This window comes from Cupressus sempervirens, chromosome 7 (genome assembly GCF_028749045.1).
Source record: "Cupressus sempervirens isolate cs-2001-9-10 chromosome 7, ASM2874904v1, whole genome shotgun sequence".
Lineage (NCBI taxonomy): Eukaryota > Viridiplantae > Streptophyta > Pinopsida > Cupressales > Cupressaceae > Cupressus > Cupressus sempervirens.
This window is the reverse complement of record NC_143124.1, coordinates 649,609,052-649,633,218: the sequence shown is the minus strand read 5'-3', so window position 1 is coordinate 649,633,218 and position 24,167 is coordinate 649,609,052. Positions and strand designations below refer to the sequence as shown.

The window sequence follows — 24,167 nt, the reverse complement described above, 5'->3', positions numbered from 1 at the left end:
TGTCTGTATCTCTCTTTTAAAAGTAATAATTCTAGTTTATGTAGCAATTGCTTACTTTTTGAATTTGGAATAAATATTTTTCTTAACATCCTGATTCAATGGCTTACAAGCTGTTTCTTTGGTGCCAAATAGATCCAAACTCACTGCTTTGTATTGTATTGTCATTAGTTTTAAATGATAGTGCAAAAAGTTTCATGCAAGCTCATGAGCTTCTAAGCCTCAAACTAGATCTCATTTATTTCCTTCCAATTGCTGCTCCCAAATTAAGTCACAGGCTGATTGAATATTGGAACAGGTCACTCAGAAGCGGCCATGACCTCTTCTTAAACCCTTCAAATACAAAATTTAAATCAGAACACTCAAACAAATTTCTTCAATAAATTAACCTGGAAGGGGCTTCATAATTTCATCTAGTATCCTGTACAAAGAATGACAAAAGCCGTTTTTTATGCGAGGAAAGAAAATAGTGGTTACTTTAAAATGGAAATCCTTCCTAAACTATTATTCTTGATGAATGTGATTGACTCCAGGTGTTGTCTTCTCAAGCTAAAGCCCTTTATATACATATTATGGGAGTATACCTAGGCTTAAATTAGGCCTTTGGATTTAAGTATTCTGGAAGCCCTTTGGATTCATTGACATATTCATAGTGTTATAGCTAAGTATTTGTTGGAACAGGAAACGTATCAGGTATTTCAAATGGAGGCCCTGGTTTATGAAAAAATATGGACTATTAAAAACTAAGTGGTTCCTAACATTCAATCTAAGGTAGGATCTTCAAGTACAATCCTGCTTTGGGTGATGGTTCTCCTTCGAAGTTGGCAATAATCAACCTTAAAGAAAACGGATAATGCCAAGGGGAGTGTATTACCGCTTAATATTCCAGCAAGCATTCTAGAGTCTGTGTGTGCGTGTGTTGATAATTAAATCTTTAGCAGAGTCAGACTTGGTGGAAATGAGTGGAAATAAATGATAACAATTTTTAAAACTATGACAGACATAGCCATTTAGCATGATTTTGTACAACATAAACTCATGAGGAACAAAAATAAGTAGCTGACCATAACCCTGCCAACAAAATCAGGAGGAACACTAATTGACAGCAATGGACATACAATACCACCTTGAAAGAAGCAAGCAAGGAAAAACTTAGAGCATATGCCAGTAAAGAATCATGTCCAGCCAGCATATGCAATAAATGTCAAAGAGAAATTGCAGGCAATGAAGAAAATAACTTAACCTAATACATTTGAATTCTTATTAGATCATGAAATATTGAAAATGGACCCTTGGCTAAACTCACCCAATAAAGGACAATCCAAAAGAAGAAACAGAACATCAAAATTTTAAGTTCACCTTCACAGCTGATCCTTAGAAAGATAGGGACAAAGGGAAGTAAAATAAAAGTAAAGGCTCATTCAAGAGGATCAGTTATTCACTGTGTTAGGACCTAATGCAAGCATCTATGAAGATAAATCTTCTTCCTCCAGGTGAATGGCTTTCACTTGAATGATAATCTGTTTATCTATGGAGTGCTTTGGATTTTTTATTTTATAGATCTTTCTTATCAATTTTAAATGCTGGAAACAATTTTTTTGATTTGAATAAATATGTAACTTACACTTGATATGTTTATCTGTTGGATTTTTAGAATTTTTTTAATAGAAATAGAAACCACAAGATTAAAGTGAACTACAGAGAGCTCTATGTACCAACTCTGCTTTAATTTAATTTCACTTCTGTGAGTGCTATTAAGAATTGATTCACACAATAAAATTTGCAGCAAAAATGGAAAATAAATTAACAGAAGTTTTTGTAAAATTTTACACAACAAAGACTTTGTAAAATATGAGAGGCACGTAAAAAAGGAATTGTGAACATAATAAATTGTTTGAAGGGCATCAAGTTTTATAATCTGCCGAATTTGTAAGACAATTCTGTCATTTATCTTTTTAGGGGTTTCTAGCATTTTTTCTTTGAAATGTTAAGTTTTTAGCTTGAGTGCTCCACATGGAGCAAGTTTCCGGTAAAAAAATAGAGAATGTCTCCTTCAAATTCCCAACTCAGTGGGACATTTAGGATACACTCAAAATCCCAAGGATGCGTATCTATGGAAGGCTGAATATTTTGGAGCTGTTCAATTATATGTACAATTTCTGGTGGAAAGGACGGTGAGCATGAATGAGGGTCATTGATGTAGTATCATAAGTGGGTCAAATGAATAGCTACTTGATGAATGCACAAATTACACAACAAAAGCAATAGAAAGAAATACGATATTCATCAACATACAAACTTAAGTTCATAAAAATTATAGGATAATGGGTAAATTGAAATGTGGAACCCGACAATTTAAATACCCAACCTATTGAGGTACACAATCGTAGAGACTTTGGCATCATAGTCTATCTAAATGTCAACTTAGATATGCCCATTTTTGGCTCTCTCTATGGAAGCTTTCTCTGTCTCTAACTTGTACTCCCAAATTTTAACTGTTATTCATGAGATCCATAACGGGGGGATGGGTTAGCGATCACAAATGGGATAGGTAGATCAGTGCTTATATAATGGATCATCCATGACTCTTGGTCTTCATCAACGAGCTCAACATTTAGAAACAAATATGTACTATCCCTAAGCGGATATTTGCCCAACTCTTTGGATAAAATCTCAGAATTTTTTAAACAAATAAATTCATGCAATGTATTTCAGATTTCACCTGCAAAACCCCACTAAATATCCAGAGAAAAACAAGTCTTAAAATTTAATTGCAGTAAATCTCCAGCAAAATACATTTTCAGAAATAATATCATTGAAGTTCTTCAACAAAATGACCCAAAAATCCAATCGTAGATATAGTAACTACAACAAGAGTGGATAATAGAAAGGATTATCCTGGAATACAATGTGAAACACCTACTAAATGTTTCCAACCAACAATGGGTTTTCGTCGATTGTCCCAGCTTGAGGTTTTCCGTCCTCTTGCCTTCTAAAAGTTGTAGCTTTCCAAAATAACTCCCCAAGAGAGAAAATGAAATTCAAATCACAAAACTAAGTATGCTGAGAATGAGCTCCCTCTTGCCTTTTTAAGCACAAACAAGTGACCCTTTACATTCCCCTTTTTGTCTCTTCATTTCCTTTTAAAAATAATAGTTTTTTCCAGTAAGGAAGATAAAGTGCTCATACATAATGAAGTGACATTAATAAAATGAAGTAAAGTTATAAGTCATTATTAATTAAGTCAATGAAATGTTTAGGCATAAAAATCTTTGATCAGATGGACTTGGATATGTATGTGTGATAGCTTGCCGGAAAGGTCTCAACACGGTGCTCTCAGTCCAACCTTGAAATGCAAAGAATACTGAGCTTGCTGACTTACTAAAAATAATAAGTATTTAGAAACCCCATTGAAACAACCCTGATTGGCCAACAACTGAAATTGCCCAAGTCAAAATTGAACTGATCCTAGAGAATACTTGGTTAGCTTGCAAAACCAAAACCAAAATAGGCTAACAACTCAGCAAAAATGACTGACCTAGAAAAGGGGACATGGCAGTCCTCCCTTCCCAAAGATTTCTTTCTCCCAAGCAATTTGCATATTTATGTTGGAACCAAATGCTTGGATCTTAGGTTTGCCTCAAAGAAGATGTTTTGTCCAATCGCTAGGCTACACTGATGTAAACACCCCTAATCCCAAAGTCACGAAGAAACACAATATGAACAAAAACACTTGTCAGCTGAATGTAGAGATCCCAAAATATCTTAGGTGTATACACAATCAGAGCAACCTGCCACGCGTCATTATCATAAAGGGAAATTGTTCCTATCTAATTGAGTACCTCACTCTAGCTATAGCTATGTACACCTCTAATATCACAAGGTGATAGAAGCTCAACGGTATACCAATCTCCATCAAGAATGGAATGCAACCAATCACTCCTCCCAACTTCCTGATCCATAACCATCCATGTGAATGCTTCACCTAGATCCAAAGTGTAGACCCGTGTGATGTCCTTGATATCACAATCTAGGTCCTATAATACCTGTGCCAATGGAGATGATAATTCATGCCTAATTGACACAATCACGAAGCCACCATGCTGAAAATGGTGGGGCAATCTAATAATATATGTCACGAGAGTGATTGTCTCAGTAGAGAGCAAATTAGAAAGCCAAACAATCATACCTCCATCAATTGTGTAAGTATATATGCCATATCCACTATCCAAATCTTGCATGCATGAGGAATCCATGAAAATCAAAATAGGCCCAAGAAGATCATTAGACTCTCGTCGCTCAAATCTGATCTCTTCTTCACCATGCCAAAAGTGGTGAAGCCCATTAACGGAACCCACCCAAGCTATATTGCTAACTTTGCCAATACTCGGATCCCAAAACAAATTGCTTCCACATCCATCGTCCATAAGGAGATACAAACCACTTAAGGAATTTGCAACCTTGCAACTACATCTAACCTCAGTAAGACCCACCCCTATGGATGTGCTGAGTTTGCAAGTAATCCAACTGGTGGAAATTGACACCATAATCAACCTGTAACCTTGTATCTGCATGAGATCTCTGTGATATAGAATTATCCAACCCTCTTAGATACAATCTCGCTATAATGGAAAACTAATTGGTGCCTTTGTAAGTACTCTCCCAAAATCCCATCTTTTGGAGATGGTAGACCTCCATCCTACAATGAATGATACCGACTCTGAGCCAATCCACACCTGTGCATCATCTAATCCTCCGTGTGTGGATCAAACAAAAATTGATGAGCACTCCTCATTGTATATTTACAATGCATAACCTCAACCTCAGTCAACGACTCATCATAGGTACCATGTGGCCATTGAATATGGATGAAACATGTTCACGCTGATCAACCTTTTTGTTATCAACTCTCACATCTAAATGTTGAGCTAAGGTAGATTGTGCCAATTTTAATGCTTGATTAAGCTCAACAATCTGATTTTTTGCCCCATGAAATGCCATTGAGGCTGCCTACCATGTGGCCACTGAATGTGGATGAAACATGTTCACGCTGATCAACCCTTTCGTTATCAACTCTCAAACCTGAATGTTGAGATAAGGTAGAATGTGCCATATTTAATGCTTGACTAAGCTCAACAATCTGATTTTTTGCCTCATGAAATGCCATTAAGGCTGCCGCTAGGATGTCCTTAGTATTCGTGGCCTCGCAAGAAAGGATGTCCATTTCTTCTTCCTTCCTTAATGCCTCAAAATAGATCTCTGAGATTGAGGAAATGATTACGATATGAAAGAAGATGTAGATAGTTTGATTTAATTGTTTTCATCCCTTCCTTAATCACCTATAAGTGCGAGAACTCTTCTTTGAGTCCTTTTTGACTTTATCTAATTGTTCCCTCTAAAAGTGTTTTCAACCATCTCATATATGCTATCAAAATGTGATAGAGCTGCAAAAGTTTTATTTTCAGTCACTTTCATTGGACTCTGCAAACAAGGTGAACTAGTCCGTGTATGAGATAAGTAAAATGCACATGAGGTGGGAGAGAGTTTTTCATCATACATATCCACATCATTAATGTCATCTTTCATACCCAGCTGTGAAAAAAATTAGGGGAAGCACCGTGTTAAAAAAAGGATTCATCACAAGAAGAATCAATACCATATGTAGAGACCCTTAAGTCTGAATCAAAATCAGCATCATGACTCACAAAAGATGTTGAGTACTCATCATTGGCTGATTTTATAATCTTCTCCAATGCGTTATCAACATGCCCATCAAGAGCACTAGTCTACGCAGCCACGCAAGAAACCTCTACCTCCATACTACCAATCTATAGATTTGTACCATATTTAGCATCTTATACATGATCACAAGAAGGCTGCAAATTAGTGGTAGTTGGTTGCTCTTCTTTTTCGAGATCACCTGTAAGCTGATTTTTCTTTTCCTTTCCTTCCAAATCTTGTTTGAAATTCGGTTCACTTATAAGTTGATTATTGTTTGTTGAAAATTCCTCATACAAAGTTTTGCACCTATCTTTTGCAAGAAGATCTTGGGTTAATTTATACTACTTCTTTGCCACATCATTCTTGTTTGTAGATTCAGATGAAAGTCCAATGAAGGGTAAATCTTTTTGAACCTGTGGAGAGACTTCGCTGTACTCATCAAATATGCTAGTAATTCAATTATTGCATTGGTTGAAATTTTGAGCTAACTACTATTGCAACTTAACTAGATCCTCTCTATGTTTTTGTCATGTCCCATTTCTTAGCTAGTGAGTTTTGTTGTGCCAGAAGCCTGGTTTTCCTTTGGTCCCACAGACAATCCAGGTTTCCTATACGACCAAAGCAATTGTAGGCCTAGGCATTTGTAGTTGCAGGTCAATTGAGGTTGTTTTAGTGGGATTTCCAAACACTTGCAATTATTATTTTTAGTAAGCCAACAGACTCAACATTCTTGGCATTTTAGGGTTAGACTACGAGCGTCTTGTTGAGACCTTTCCAACAGGCTATCACACATGCATATCCAAGTCCATTTGATTAGAGATTTTAATGCCTGAAGATTTAATTGATTTATTATAAAGTGACTTTATAACTTAAGCTCTTTTTGTTAATGTCACTTTATTATCTATGGGCACTTTATTTTCTTAGGTGGGGAAAAATACTAATTTAAAAAAAGGAAATAAAGAATAGAAAGGGGAATGTGAAGAGTCACTTTATTGTTCGTAAAAGGAAAGAATAAGCTCATTTCCAGCATGCTTAGTTTTGTGATTTGTATTTTCACTTCCTCTCTTGGAGAGTTATTTTTGAAAGGTTCAGCTTTCAACAAGTGAGAGGATGGAAGCCCTTAAGCTTGGGCAGTGGACTGAAACCCATAGTTAGTTGGAGACATCACGTAGGCGTTTCACATTCTATTTCAAGTTCCCCTTTTTTGTTATCCAATCTTGCTGTAGTTACTATATCTAATATTGGATTTCTTGATCATTTCGTTGAAGAACTTCAATGAAACATTATTTTTGAAAATGTACTTCTGTTGGAGATTTATTGCAATAATATTTTGAGAATTCTTCTATCTAGCTATTTGTTGGGGTTTCACTAGTGAAATCAGAAAAATCATTGTATGAATACATTTGTTTAAAATTTCTAAGATATTGTTAAGGGTTTTGGGAAAATATCTATTTAGGGATATTACAGTGGTATGAAAACATCGATCTTGCTATCCAATGGAGTTTGTGAGAAAAATTTATTTACAATTCTTTTATGAGAGTGGTGTATCTTGCCAACCTGTGAGGTTATTAAAAATTAGAAAATAAATTGTTTATAATATTGAGGTGTTTTATCTGGTTTGAAGGAGCAAATAATTATATACCAGAAGCAACCAGATTTGAGGGAGCTCTGATAACATTTCTGTGCATGGTTACTACTAATATAATGATTCCTTTTATCTGTTGTTATAACTGCATGTTGTTGAAGTGATTCTACAATATAGGTTGTGCTATGGCATTGAATTCAATGAACCATACCTCTTGAACTTCAGAGCAGTATCTTTCAATAAAGAATTCTAATTACTTTGTCAAATTGAAAATGATATAAATCCCTTAGATATTGTGGATATTGGTTGAATTTGCATGAAAGAAATACGACTTCATTGGTGATCATTTGGATTGATAAAGATTCGTTTTAATCAATTGTAGTGTTCTATTTAAATTCATTTTCTAAGATTGCAGTCAAATATTTTTTTGGGTTAGTATAGTGAAAAGGGTTACGATCAGATTCAAACATAGTTATTGGAGATCCCAAAGTAGTATCTAACTATGGGAAAAATACAGGGATTGGGAAAGATCAAAAAAGATATTGTTAAGCTACAACAACATTTAGCCAAAATTTCCAACCCGATATAAGGGTAGAAATAGTCGACATATATGAATATGAAAATCTCCCACCACAAGTTCAGAAAGATTTACCCTTCATTGGTTACATGGATTTCCGTCCAAAGCTTCAAAATAAGAATAATGTGATAAAGAAGAAGTACCATGATTTGGCCTAGGATCTTCTTGCAAAACATAGGTGTAGAAATTTGTATGAGTAGTTTTAATAGACAATAATCAGCTTATAGGTGAACCAAATTTCAATAAAGACTTGGAAGACAACAAAGAGAAATATATTACATAGGTTACAAGTGGTCTTGGAAAAGAAGAGCAATCACCTACTAGTAATTTTCAGCCTTCTCATTATCATATGAAAGATATTAATGGCACGGGTTAATCGATAGGTAGTTTGGAGGTAGAGGAATCTTGCAGAGCTGCCTGCACTAGTGCTCTTGTTGGACATGCTAGTTGTTCATGCTATAAGATTGTCCAATCAACCAATGATGACGACTCAACATCTTTTGCGAGTGCTGATGCCTATTCTACATATGGTTTGGATTCTTCTTGTGATGAATTTAATTTTGACCATAGTGCTGTCCCTATTTTCTATATGCAGTTGGGCATGAAAGATGACATTCATGACATTGACATGTGTGATTTACTATCTTTTATGTTTCTGGTTCCTGTAATACACCTTGTTCACATATTTTGGAGAATCGGATAAAGGTAACTGAAAATAAAATTGTTGCAATTTTATCACATTTTGATAATATATGAGATGGTTTAAAAGCGTTTTTCGAGGGAATAATTAGAGAGGAGGCAAAGAGGATTGTGAAATATCCTCAATAGATATTTATCCAGTTTCTTCTTCAATATAATATTTAGAGCTTAAACATATGAAAACGCATTACAAACCAACAATATGAAACTAGTAAATTCTCATAAAAGTCCTCAAAGCATGTTATTGCATTATTCAACAATACAATAATCAGTATTCAAAGTCCAATCTTAAACACAATTTTACAGTTAGATTAGAACACTAAGAAAAGAATTTGTAAGCACACACGAGACACCTGACGTGATGTCTCCACGGACAATGGGTTTGCGTCTACTGCTTGCTGACACGAGGGGCTACGTCCTCACACTGGCTGAAAGTTGAGGCTTTCTGAATAACTCTCTCAGAGAGAAACTGCAATCTGAATCCTAAAACAAAAAACTTGCTTGATTGAAAGAGGCTCTATCCTTTAATCCACAAAGTTGTGACTCTTCCGCTCCCTCGTGGCTTTTCGTCTTATCCCTCCTTGCCACCTTTAGCCCACCTTTAAAATTAAATTGCCCCTTTTATTCATACTCTCATAGAAGATTTCAATATTATATGAATATGTCTTTGAATTTTCTAATGTCTGAAAAAGGGACATTACAAATCTCCCCTCCTTGAGATTGCTTGTCCTCAAGCAATCAGTACTAGGATCCCATATGAATTTGCAGGTAGCTCTGTAGTCTAATCTGAAAACAAATCTTGCCACATTGCAAAGCAAGGTGTCAAACTACAACCCATCCATCAACCAAATCCCTGGATCCCATGTTAATCTATGAAATATTGCTGCATCTGTAGACTGTACAACTCTGATTATCATTGTATCCAGTCTCAAACTGAGTAGAACTACAACAAAATCCTCAACAACCCATAGATACATACAGTCAACACTTGGATCCCAAACCCTGTTGTCATGACCAGCTAATATGATGAGATAGAAATGTATCAAGGAGCTATGTATAACCCAGTAGATGGTGACAACCTGACCTAAATAGATAATGTAAGAAACAAGCTACTCAAAAGTTGAAAATAACACCATGGGCACATCAAATACCATATTGTCGTCATCGATTTGGAGAATCCTCAAGTACATGGGTGCTATGAGTAAGAATGAAGTTGAAAAACCACTCCCTATGATTGAAACATAACTCATTAATACTCCACCAAGATCTGTTCAATGGCCGATGTATGTAATCCATCCAACTCTTGTATGGGTTGAAATTTGGAACCATATTTGGACTGATCAAAGGGCGAGCGAACATAGTCAATTCACCACACCAAACTTGTGACCATGATTCACCGCTAGAAATTATATCTGGATCTGACATTCTTAAGTCAAGATCATCCTCTTCATGACAATCGAAAAGAGCTCCCTCGTTTATCTGAAAAAGGGGATTATCAAAAATCCAATTAGCATCTACTTCAAACAAAGAGTTGTCTACAAGCTGAATGTGATCTGAAGTTTGGGCACTTGGTCTTTTGGGGAAACTATCCAAGTCATATGTCTGCTGAATGCTATCAAGTTGATCAATTACTTTTTGGAAAAATTCCTGCCCATCTTTACCCTCATGTTTTCAAAAATGATTTGTGATCCTAATTTGATTTTCTGCTTCCTGAAGAGAAAACTGAGTATCATCCAATGCTTCATGAGCATACTTAAGCTCCCTGTTGAGCTTTATAATCTCATTCCTTTTTTTATTCAACTGATCAACATATATTCCAATAACCTTAAGAGTATAATCCCTGTTGGACAACAAACATAAGTAATCTGATTTCATAGATTCAAGGGTTGTTTTGACTATCTGTAAATCAGCAAATGACCAATCTCCTTTCACTTCCTTTTGAGCCTTCCTATGGATATCCTCCACCATCCTGTGAGTGCTGTCATAACGTACCAGAGATGCCACAACCATGTCTCCACTAACCTTCAGTTGGTTATTTAAGGTATACATTTCATTGTTGTCATGTTGAAGCGGTTCATCACACCTCTCAAAATCATAGGCCTTCTTTCCCTGTTCTTTTGATTTGTATGCAAAGGCAAAAGTGTTGCCATGTTATCATTTGTATATAAAGGCTCATCATACAAAGACTCCAACCTGCTATTACCTTGTGTGCAACCGACCTCATCAACCTGTTTGTCAAAACTAACCTCCAAATCACCAACGTAGAAACTTGCACCCTGTGTAACATCTTCCACGTGATCATGGGAATGCTGTAAATCAATGGTAGTTGATTGCTCTTCTTTTTCAAAATCCTCTATTAGCTGATTTTGGTCTGCTGGAAACTCTTCATACACATTTTTATATTGGTCTTCTGCAAGGAGATCCTGAACCAATTCAAAATACTTTTTTTTTCCCATATCAATCTTATTTTGCTGCTCTGGATGAAAATCCATGTAATCACTGAACGGTAAGTCTTTTTGAACTTAGGTAGGAGGTTTTTTATACTCTCTATACATGTCGAGTATTTTTGCTCTTATATTGGATTCAAAATTCTGGGCTAATTGCTCTTGTAGCTTCATAGTACCTTTCCTAATTTTATCCAAGCCCTATATTTTCCCAAATTATCAAGATGGCTGCTCTTTCAAAATGTAGAAAACCGACATGTAAAGATCTTTAACAACGCTATTGTAGCATTTCTTTGAGAGTGCTTTATCAAAGGAATGTTCTGAGTGTTTGAGCTAAGTTAATCTAATTAAAAAGTGAATGAAATTCTCTACTACTCTGCAACTCTTGGCTCTTAGCAAATGTGACCTAGATGTAAGCACCTATTCTATGATAGAAATCTAGCTAAGACAGTAACCGCTGAAAAAGTCCCTTGTATGTTTGCTGTCTTATCAACAAGCAATACCGACTTGTCACCTCTCTCTAGCACTTTGTCAATATTTTTCACCATTACCTTGTGAACTTGTGACAGCTCTCCCCGGATACAGTTAATTTTGTCTGCATTTGGTTCATTTGAATAGTATTCAATCTGTTGGCTTAGCACTCTAGAAAATTCATCATTCATAGCATAAGCAAGAGTTGTATGAACAACTTGTCCATATGTCTTCACTAATCTCCCATGAATGTCCTCTAGAAATGCAAATGGGGTCCTCGCTTACCCTTCCTCAATAGTGTCGAGTCTTCAAGACCCATTCATGGGCCTTGACAGTAGCATTATGTGTGCTTCCATACAACATGGTGTTCTCAGCGATGCTAACTGCTTCTAGTAGCTTCAAGCCTGTTTGCTGGTGATGACTTCATATGACTATCGGCGGCCTGTTCTCCCAAATTTACTCGATTTCCTTAGCCCAGTCAATCCTGTACTCGGTAATCCATTCATCTCCATGTGTGTTGTTTAGAGTGCTTGTATTGATTCTATGGTACTCGGTTATTCATTACTCCACCACATTCACTTGATCGCAATCCTGAAGGACCCACGCCACACTACTAATGCCCCCACGACTCTTCTTCCTTCCTAACAGAGAGGCCACAGAGGTACACAGTTCAACTCCTGGTTATTGATTGTTGCAACATTAATAAGGATCGTGATTCCTTTCCCACTATTCCATGACACTACCATAGACTCCTATTAGTAAGCTGCTCCTATTTCAATACCACATCTCCTACTCACAGACGCCTTTGAGTTTGTGTTGAGAATCTTGCTTGCATATGAGAGTCCTGATGCCTTCCTAGATACTGAGCAATACCAAAGAAGTTCGAGCTTTGGCCAAGCTTTGTCATGCAAAGGTCAAACCAGCCTGTGGGCATAAAAGATTTGCTCCTTGGCTTACACCTACAATCCTTCTCTTCTTGTGAGCCTGATGGATGCTGTCCACGCCCACCTATTTGCAGTTCCTGCTACTACCCAGCAATGGTTACTACCATATACTAACTTCTTGGCTATTCTGGAGACATCTATCGGTCTCGAAAATAGCACAGTTGGTGAATACCACTTGTATTCTCTGCAAAACTTTGCATTATCACAAACTTCTGATTCTCTCCCTTTCTTTTTCCAGTCCTCTCGCCATTCAAAACTCCCAGATGTGTAATGCTCGACCTCTTGGTTTCTCCTGCCACGTTGTCGACTGAGTTGGAGCACTAGGAATGCTTGACATGAAATTTGAGTTCAGGTCCTCTAAAGGGAACGTTCGGGCATATCCAGATGTTACTCTTCAAAAACTAAAGATTCTCCAACCTATCACTTTGTCTTTATTCTATCAACTTTCTTTTATTAATTTACCCCTATAACACCTCTTCACCAATTGAGTTAGAATAATTGGTCTTCTAAAGTCGAAAGAATTCCACTTACTCCTGATAAATTATGCTTGACAAGAGTTCACAATGATGTGAGTATGGGTCGCACAATCGAAATTTTTCCACATTTTTCAGTAATACATGCCATGAGCCTTATATTAATGTTGAATGGCAAAATATTTTATCAATCATAATGCCAAATCTTTGGCCTCTTTGTCACAGACTCTTCTGTGGGACAACTTAAACCGGAAATCACAAAATTTCAAACGCTAATGGATTTTTGCTTTCCCCAAACAATATGAGAAAACGATGCTAAATATGCCAATGCGGTACTTTACCATTTATCTGCCCTCTGCAAATTGTGTAATGGAAAAAACATTCCAATAGTGTCATTTGGGATTCTCACCATTTTTTAGCAATCTCATCTGGCACGAGAACTATCAGCTCAAAGGTAGTGTTGGTAACAATCTTTTTAATCCTACCCGAATAGCATCGTGTGTCTTGTGTAATGATAATTTTTTACCAAAATGACTCTTCATAATAGTTCTGCCCCCAGAAATGCTTATTCTTGCATTAGATGGTTTGCTAATTAGAACTTCTTCCTCTCTCGTTTTTTAACAAGCCCGAGCAACTACTCTATGCGCAGTTTTGAGAATTTGAGATACCTAGTAAAGCTAATTCTAATGACGGGATGCTTAGTGTCTTCACCTTGTCTAAAGGCGCAGATCACCTATCTTGTTGAATTCGACCTCAATGGGTTTTTGGAAATGCCTTCACTCAATGTAGTATTTTGTTCACGGAAGCCAATACAAAATTTTGCCCAAATTTGCTTTTGTGCATTATAGTAGATTGCACGAATGTTTAAAACTGACTAGTCTTGTGAAACATTAGCCTTGTGAGCAACTTGAATATATGGCTAACAAATGATTCACTTCCAAACAAGCTTTGCCAATACTCTATTTTGTGCTAACTATCATGCATTACAATAATAACAAACCATTAGAGGTCGACACCTCAAAATATTATTGTTTGTTCTCATAAATAAATTCCACGTATAGGTTCGGCAAGAAATATTTGTATCTAAAGTTTTTCTTTCTTCCTCATACCCAATAAGGACTTCTGATTGATTTTCAATAACCACACAGGCTGGTAGAATACATTGCTCTGATACCACTGAAATACCCCCAATAGAAATTTACCTGATTTCTTCAATATAATATTCATAACTTAAACATATGAAAATGCCTTACAAGCCAACAGTATAAAATCAGTAAACTCTCCTAAAAGTCCTTAAAGCATGTTATTGCATTATTCAACAACAATACAATAACTAGTATTCAAAGTCCAATCTTAAACATAGTTTTAGAGTCATATTGGAACACTAAAAAAAGAACTTGTAAGCACACGTGATACACCTGACGTGATGTCTCCACAGACAATGGGTTTGTGTCCATTACCTGTGGGCACGAGGGGCTACGTCCTCACATTGGCTGAAAGCTGAAGCTTTTTGAATAACTCTCGCATAGAGAGAAACTACAATTTGAATCCTAAAAAAAAAAACCCAACTGATTGAAAGAACCCCTCTCCTTTTAATCCACAAAGTTGTGACTCTTCGGCTCCTTCCTAGTTTTTTGTCTTATCCCTCCTTGCCACCTTTAGCCCACCTTATAAAATTAAATTGCCCCTTTTTATTCACACTCTCATAGAAGATTTCAATATTATATGAATATGTCTTTGAATCTTCTAATGTCCCAAAAGAGGACATTATAGATTCAAAGTGGAGTTCACACATTTGCAGGTGATTATGGAAGGAATGAAAGCAATGATATCATATTAGCTACATCTACTTTTAGATCGTGATCATATTCCTAGTCTCTCAAAGATCTATTTTGAGGTGATAAGGAAGAAGGAAGAATAAGTAGACATCATTTCTTGCGAGCTCAGGAATACCAAGGACATCCTAGAGGTTTTCTTAGTGGCATTTGATGAGGCAAAAAATTGAATTTTTGAGCTTAATTAGAAATTGAATTTGACATGCTCTACCTTAGCTTAACATTCATATGTGAGAGTTGAGGAGGTTGACAATGATGATAGCAAGAGGGTTGATCAACATGGACATTTTTCATCCCAATTCAGCGGGCCTATAATATCATATAATGAGTCATTGACTGAGGTTGAGGTTATGCATTGTGACTATACAGTGAGGAGTACTCATCACTTTTTGTGTGATGCACATGTGGAGGATTTGATGAGGTACATATGTGGATTGGCTTAGAGTTGGTATCATCCATTGTTGGATGGAAGTTTGCCATCTCTAGAGGATAGGATTAGAGGTTGCAAGTATTTGAATCATGTGATTACGAGAGATCATTTTCAGGGGCACTAGTCTGTTTTCTATTATAGCAATATGTATTCGAGAGGGTTGGGTATTTCTATACTCATAGAGATCTTGTGCAGATACACGTTGATTATGGTGTTGATTGCCACCGATTGGGTTACTTGCAGAGTCAACACATCTATAGAGGTCTTGTAGAGGTTGGATGTAATTGTGAGGTTGCAAATTCCTTTAGTGGTTTGAATCTTCTTATGGCCGATGGATGTGAGAGCAGTTTGTTTTGGGACCCGAGTATTGACAGAGTTAATAGTATAGCTTGGGTGGGTTCCATTGATGAGCTTCACCACTTTTGACATGGTGAAGAGGTCAGGTTTGAGGGACATGAGTCCAATGATCACCTTTGGCCTATCTTGATTTTTATGGATTTCTTTTGTATGCGAGATTGGATAGTGGGTATGGCATATATACTTACAAAGTTGACGGAGGTATGACAGCTTGGCTTTCTGAGTTGTTCTCTACTGAGAAATGAGTCTCGTGACATTACATAAGTTTGCAGGTATTATAGGAGCTAGATTTTAATATTCAGGGACATTACATAAGTCTGCACTTGGGATCCAGGTGGAGCATTTACATGGGTGGTTACAACTCAGGGAGGAGTGATTTATTGCATTCCATTCTTGGTATATTGTTGAGCTCCCACCACCTCGTGATTTAGAGGTGTGTGTAGTTGCAGTTGGAGTGAGCTACTTAGTTTGATAGAAAGCATTTCCTTTTATGACAACAGTGCATGACAAGTTGTCCCGAATGAGTATACACATGAAATATTTTGGATGCCAAACATCCAATCCATTGGTGTTTGGGTTGATGTTGAGTTGTTTTATGATTGTGGGGTTAGAAATGTTTACAGTAGCACAACGGTTGGACATAGTATCAGCTTTGAGGTAGATTTGGGACCCAAGCATTCGGTTCTAGCTTATAGATGTGGAACGCTTGGGGGTAAGCAATTTTTGGGAAGGGAGGACTATCACATTGCTTTTCTTAGCTAGTGAGTTTTGTTGTGCCATTAGCCCATTTTGCCTTGGTCCCATGGGCAAATCGGGTATTATATATGATGAGAGCAGTCTTGGCCTATGTGATTTTGGTTGCAAGCCAATCGTGGTTGTTTTAGTCGATTTCCAAAGACTTACTAGTTTTATTAAGTATGCTCAACATTCTTAGCATTTCAGGGTTGGACTAGGAGCATCTTGTGGAGACCTTTCCGACAAGCTGTCGCACATGCATATCTGAGTCCACCTGACTAGAGATATAAATTCTTGAAGATCTAATTGATTTATTATTAAGGGACTATATAACTTAAGTTCATATTGTTAATGTCACTTTACTATCTATGCACGCTTTATTTTCTTAAGTGGGAAAAAGTATTATTTTGAAAAGGAAATAAAGAACAGAAAGGGGAATGCATAGAATCACCTGTTTATTCTTAAAAGTGAAGGAGCTGATTTCCATCATGCTTTGTTTTGTGAGTTGGACTTTCAATTTCTCTCTTGGAGAGTTGTTTTCAGAAGCTTCAACTTTCAGTAGGTGAGAGGAAAAAAACCCTCAAGCTTGGGCAGTGGACGGAAACCCATTGTCAGTTGCAAACATTGTACGAGTGTTTCAAATTGTATTCTAGTTTAATCTTTTCTGTTATCCAATCTTGTTGTGGTTACTGTATCTATGATTGGATTTCTTGATATTTTATTTTTGGTCGGTGGATTTCTTGATCATTTTGTTGAAGACCTTCAATGAAACATTATTTATCAAAATGTACTGTTGCAGAGATTTCTTTTATCTAGCTATTTGTTGGGGTTTCGCTGGTGAAATCTGAAGAATCATTGCAAATCTAATGAGCCTTGCTGGCTCACTCTAAGACAATGTTAAAGAATTGTTCTTTTACTTTGCAAGTCTTATATTTTCTTGTGTTTTGAGATATATGGTTTATTTTTTTGCAATTCTAGAATATATGAATGCTCATAAAAAATAACACGACTTGAAACTACTATGGAGTGTGATCTGAAATGTTGATGAAAAAACTATTACACAATCTACCTGGAAAATTGTCAAACAATATCTATGGATTGTGGAAATCTTTTCTCCTTAATTTAACTAGTATGAATTGCCAGCACAATATTTTCAATTACAATTATCAAGTTTACAATTATTACAAGCATAGACATTTGAGGAAATTAATTATTCAAAAAAACCTGTATGCAATTTGGCATTGGGAATTTTATATTTAGAAATAATTGAAGACTCCGCTCCATCCTCAGAAGATGGAGCCTTACTATGGAACACAACCAGTATAGATTCCGATGCTGCCCAAAGTGTAAAGTTCACACATGAATGTGAAGCCGAAATGCTGTTCTAAACAGGTGACTGCAGCACACAAAGATGCTATCAAATGGCAGTCATAAAACCTCAGCTTGAACAACACTTCCCTTAAGCAATTTAAGATCAATTCTATGATTGATTTCGTAGTGCCAAACCTGTCCTTTCTCCTATTCAAATCGCAGCAGGACTTTTGATCATTGGTATACATCATCACCAAAATAATCCTCAGTAAAGAACACATATCATATATTCAATAGATGAAACATAGTTCACTTGGTTTTTCATAGGTTCAAAGTGCTAAAAATGGCGAAGAATTCACAATTTTCCAAAAATTTTGAAACCTTTGTTTCAATCTTTTTTCCAAACACAAAGTTATCAAATAACATAAGCAATAGAATGATTCAATCCTTGCAAGGCATTATATTTATAACATTTCAATGAAAAGGCTTCTACTTCACACTAAACATCAAGAGTCTTCGTGAGCATACTTTTCACTTAAATGCCTTTTGCTTTATACCTAGGCACATATTTGAATAATACAATTTATTAACTCCCTTTGGTTTAAAAAACAACCTTTTCATCAATATCATGATATTCTGACACACAAGGCCATTGTTTTTTGTGCCCAAAATTCAAAACTTTTCAACCTGATTCCAACGAGCTATGAAACTAAGGTGACCAATATACAATACCAACAAAAAGAACAACCTTAGCGTATTTAATTAAATAATAACTATATTTCACCCCTCTTGCAAAAATGACTGTAGAAGCATCATAATCAACATCTGTTGTTAATGAGTGATTTTAATGAGGAAAGATGACAAATGAATATGATGGGGTGACTTAAAATAGACGCTACCTCCAAGATTCTTGGAACCCAAACCAAAAGGCAAAAATAAAAATTGAGAGCATCAATCAACTCCTCTAACTCATTTGAGCTCATCGGAACCATATGTTTACTTACTTTAAATTGTAAATCCCTCAAAATTGTGCCAAAACTCACCATTGACCACTAGAGAACCTAATAGCTCTACAACAAGGTCCTCTAAACACCAGTATCAACCTACAAGGACCCAATGATAGATTGAATCCATCAACTTTGCCGCAACTCAAAATTGGAGACATTATAGTCCACCCTCCCTAAGATTGCTTCTCCCCAACTAATTTTGAAGCAAAAACAAACATCATAGTCCACCTGGATCCCAAGCATAAAACTGTGTAATATCCTTGTTGTGCACAATCGACTCCTGTAACATTGACACCCACATAATTGACATCAATTACATAATCATTTGTGAACTAACTGTATGCTTTGATGGAGTAGACAATTCATCGGAACCTAACTCAATTGAAGTGCCAACTTTGTCGATACCTGAGTCTCAATATGACTAACACTCACATCCAACCGCTAGTAACAACCATAGGTGTCTATGGCGTAACCACTATCTCAATCCTCTGCTAAGATGTCTTGGATGTGTTGATATTGCAAGTGATCTAACTGGCAATTGCTGATCCCATCTACAAAAGATGGTGCTAACCCATCCCACAAAGGATGGTATGATCTCAGAGCCGATCCACACTGACAAATCAACAAGTCCTCTGGGTGTGAGACAAAGGAGTAATGATGAGCGCTCGCAACTAAAAACTCGCAATAAAACACTCCAATCTCTGTTAATAGCTCATCACTGACAACACAGTAATTAGAAGATGCCTCCAATCTCTAACCCCGAACAACTGGTCGAGCAGGATCCTAGGTAATCCTTTCAACAAATCCAACCACAAAATCTTTGTGGGGAAGCATTGTAGCCTAGATCTCTATAATCTTTGCCACCAAATGTCGAATACCACGAGAATCCTAGATGAGAGTACCCTTAGAAGCAATATATGGCCCCACCAAAATTTCAAACTCTTAAGCAGATACTTCATAAATGACTCTGTGTAGTAGAAATTATATGAAAAAGCATTACCCCGCTCTCCTGCAATCGACACCTAATCACTCTGAAATGGTGGCACTACCAAGTGTCTATTGCTTTAAGCTATATGAGATGAAGTAATAGATTTGCATTTGACAGAAGGAAATGAATTCCCGTGAGAGCTCGTCTTCAAATAAAATGATGCCCTACCCAAGTCTTGTTCTGCTTCATCTGTTAGTGTGCTAACTATTGGGGGACCTGGTACAATAGGAAGTTCTCTGCAGTCCTCCAATGATGCAATTATTGTAACTAGTGCACTTATCTCATGTGTAAGTAGTGCACTCATATCAAGGATGGATGTAACTGCATCCTCATCACATCCATCATCCTTATTCATGGAATCAACTCATCACCAACCACCACTGTGTAGTTGAATTGGATATTGGGTTGGTGTAGATTGTATACGTTCCAACACTACAACTGCCTCTCTCAACTGCAATTGCGAGTTTTGAAGAGCCAATTGGGTGCTCTCCAACACTCCAGAAGTTGCCTTAAGCTCCTGGGTGTGCTCAACCACCTCCTCCTCTTTCCCTAACAATGCCTTATAACAAGTGCTACCCCACTCAAGAAGGTATTCCTTGTCAGCATCCAAATGTAAATAATTATGCTTCAAGATCGTGACAACCTCTCAAAGTGAATGAATCCCTGCTAGGGAAATGCAACTAGCTTCGTGCTCATCTGACATAGGAGCAACCCAAACAAATACAACTAACATATGTTGGATAACATCATAATGCTCAAGAGTTGAATAGATATCACTATTGCTCATCTTTAGCTCTTTGGTCACATGATGTCAGTGTATACTTGGGCTCCAATGTAAGCTCTTTGACTCACTAATTGTATTGTGATAGGAAGCTGTATCCTCACTGCTCACCACATGATTACTAACATCATGTGCGCTAAAAACCCCACACATGTCCACCAATGAGGTACTGCCATTGGGTACCTCTGTAATGTCCCCTTCTCCACGCTAGGCTTTTCTGGCACCTTGTTGGTCTATCTTTCCATCCGGATAGACTAACGACATTAATCTAGAGGATGCCAGCTAGTCACAGTAATTTATTTGGTTTTGTTTGGGGTAACATTTAAGTTGAGGAGCTTTGCTATAGCTAGGTCACTTTATTTTATGAAGTGGATTTATAAAGTTACTTTATGACTTAAAGTCATTTTTATAACAAAAGTAACTTAAGCGATTAAAAGATGAAAATGACTTTTATCCCACATTGCCTAGTGTTCGTACTTCCCCTCATATTGAGGTTATAAAAGCAATGAGCTTCCTTGGGATTGACACCATGAAATATAATATTGTTCAAAATAAAAAAGGTTGCTTAAATGTGACTGGTTGCTCTTGAGGATGAAATCCCTTAAGGCAAGTGTGAGGAGTTGGACATAGACCCAACTGCTCATTGCAAACTTAATTCTTTGCTAGCGTGGAGTTTGTTTGGTGATATATCGCTTCTATTGGATCTACACCCAGGAGTACGTTGGTTGAAATAGGCACACACAAGGATGAGTTTGTCAGATGCTACCTAGTGGCCGCGGGATCAAGCTGCAAGGTGTGGGTAGAGATCACTTCATATAATAGCATAGAAGGATATTATTCAGTCAGCAAGGGCATTGGACATAGCAGTGCGGACCAACAATGTGGGAGTTAGTGGTATTGAGCATTCCAGTTCTTCACCACATAGAGGGAGGCAAAGGTATTTAGTTATCATAAGGAAAATTAGGGCATGATACAGGTAACATACAGGAAGTTGTGGGTATGGTTGGCATTAGTATCAGACATGGGAGCATAGGTGAACTCAAACACAGGATGACAGGAGTTACATCCAATGAGGAGTAGGTCTAATGTAGTATTCCAGTGGTCTGATTACCGTCGGTAACAAGAACTTTGCGACACTTAACTAACCCAAACCATGATCGTGTAAATAGGCAGCCCACTCACGGAAATATCGGGTTCTAATATCTATTTTACTTGCATTTTCATTGTTTACATAAAACAACAGTACTGTTGTTCAGACCTTGGGTGTGAGTGTGTGATATGTCCATATATTTGTTATTGTAAATCCCTTATGAAATGAGAAACATGAGGAAGAGTTCAAACATGTGATGGGATGTATATTGTAAACTTTGAGGTTTATTTCTGAGTATTCTCATTATTTCATTGCTGCCACAGTCATATTGTGGAAGAATTTTAATGTTGGATAGAGCCATTGTCACCACTCCCCATATTATTTTGGTTTGATTAGTTCATGCCAGTATTTTACGGGTTTGGACTCTTCCAACCACTATCTATACTTCCTCTAAAGAAGTGGAAGTCACTGTTGTATCAAACTCCTTGCATGTCTTTGCTTCCCCTTCATCTGTAAGTCCCTGTAAATCACAATCTTAGGACCTATTATCATCGAATAACCACTTTGAGTCATCACCCAACATTAGATATGATATACCAAACTTGTTGCAACATGAATCATCATCGTGTGAAATATCAAAGGTCCCCACATCCGTAATATCAACACTGTCCAATTGAAACGCCTCTATTGTCGCGTGTTGTTGCATACATGAATCAATGTCATCATATGAATCAACAACACTGTGGTATAATTTTACATCATCTGATTCCTCCATAACACTCAAATCATGAGTATCATCACAAGGCAACTCTATGACCTCATCCTTCCCACTAGAGAAGACCATTGTCTCCTGCAGTGACTCAACACTATGACAACTACCATAAAAATCAAAGTTGTTAGTTCTCATATCCTTCTCATAGTATTCAAAAGCAACACGATCATTAAGAGAGTCTAAACTAGTGTGGTATCAAGTATCAACTACCTCTTCTGCACTCACCCTATTAGAAAAACTATCAACATGACCAAATAAATGTCAGTTGTTCAGAGAATCAGACCCTGTGTCAGTGACATTTTCATAACCACTAATTGGAGTGAGGTTGTCACCAATGGTAGTCAACATGTCATCATTATTTACCTGTTTACTGACCCTAATCTCATTAGGATGTTGAGATTGGGTGTGGTTGTCTCGTAGCAAATCGGTCATATCTACGTGTCCCTGCAAAGAGTTGCCAAAAGCATGTATGCAAGATGGACTAGTGGCTGCCCCACTAAGCACAGGATCATCTTCACCATGATCACCAACTGCTGAAAACTCATGGTGAAGACTTTCGGATGTCTCACTTGTGAAAATCTCCACCAATGGTAGTCAACATGACATCATTATTTACCTGTTCACTAACTCTAATCTCATCAAGATGTTGAGACTAGGTGTGGTTGTCTCATAGCAAATCGGTCATATCTATGTGTCCCTGCCAAGAGTCGCCAAAATCATGTACGCAAGATGGACTAGTGGCTGCCCTACTAAGCACAAGATCATCTTCTCCATGATCACCAACTGCTGAAAACTCATGGTGAAGACTTTTGGATGTGTCACCTGAGAAAGGATATTTATTCCTCTTGTCTGTTGGTTCTTGTTTCCTTTCTTTGCTTTGTTGCTTGCTCTTTCTCAGACACCATTTGGTGCTCCCGTTGAGTTGCTCTTCTTCCCCGTTGTATCTTCCAATCCCTTGGACCCTTTGTTGGTCTTTTGTCAGACATTAATATCATTATCTTATCTTATCACAAATTCTTAGGGAAGGAAACTTTTTAAAAATGGAAACCATATACCTAGTTTCCCTGTCAATTGTCACCGACTTCGAAAGTCTTGCATCAATCCTTTTTTGATTTTGTTTAAGCTTTTTTATACTTTTCATCAGGGCTTTTCTTTGCTTCCTGAGATTACCCCTGCTATTCAAATAATTTCCATATTTACGAGATTTCCTATATTTTTCCATAACTGAAATAGTTGCAAGAGTGCTGGTCACTCAAATAACAATAACAAGACCAAAATAATAATTTTTTGCCTACTGTACTAGATGACGGAAAACCGCTTTGATACCACTGTAATGAGTACTGCTGGCTCACTGTAAGGCAATGCTTGAGAATTGTTCTTTTACTTTGCAAGTTTTATATATTCTTATGTTTTGGAGATATATGATTTTTTCTCCAATTTCTTGAATATATGAGTGCTCATAAAAAATAACACAATTTGAACTACTATGAATTGTAAGCACAATGTTTTTGATTGCAATTATTAAGTTTGCAATTATTACAAGCATAGACATATAAGCAAATTAATTATTAAATAAAACCTGTATGCAATTTGGCGTTGGGAAGTTTGTAGCATAAATAATTGAAGACTACGCAACAATCTCAATAGTTTACAGCATTAGTATGGAATGCAGGCAATATAGATTCCAGCACTGACCAAAGTGCAAAGTTCATTAATGAATTTGAAGTCCAAACGCTGCTCTAAACAGGTAACTGTAGCACACCAAAGACCCTATCAAAGGGCAGTGATAAAACCCGAGTTTGAACCACACTTTCCTTCAGCAGTTTAAGATCAGTACTGTGATCAATTTCCTAGTGCCAAACCTGTCCTTTCTCCTATTCGAATTGTAACAAGAGTTATGATTGTTTGGTACACATCCATCGGCACCAAAGCAATCCCTAGTAAAGAACC

General features: G+C 37.0%; 1 protein-coding gene across 1 annotated transcript in view; it reads left to right on the top strand.

Annotated features, from left to right (window-relative positions):
* LOC149548343 (Putative N-acetyl-gamma-glutamyl-phosphate reductase) overlaps window positions 1–24,167 on the top strand; it is a 139,239-nt gene that overhangs the window by 41,361 nt on the left and 73,711 nt on the right. The window lies entirely within an intron of this gene.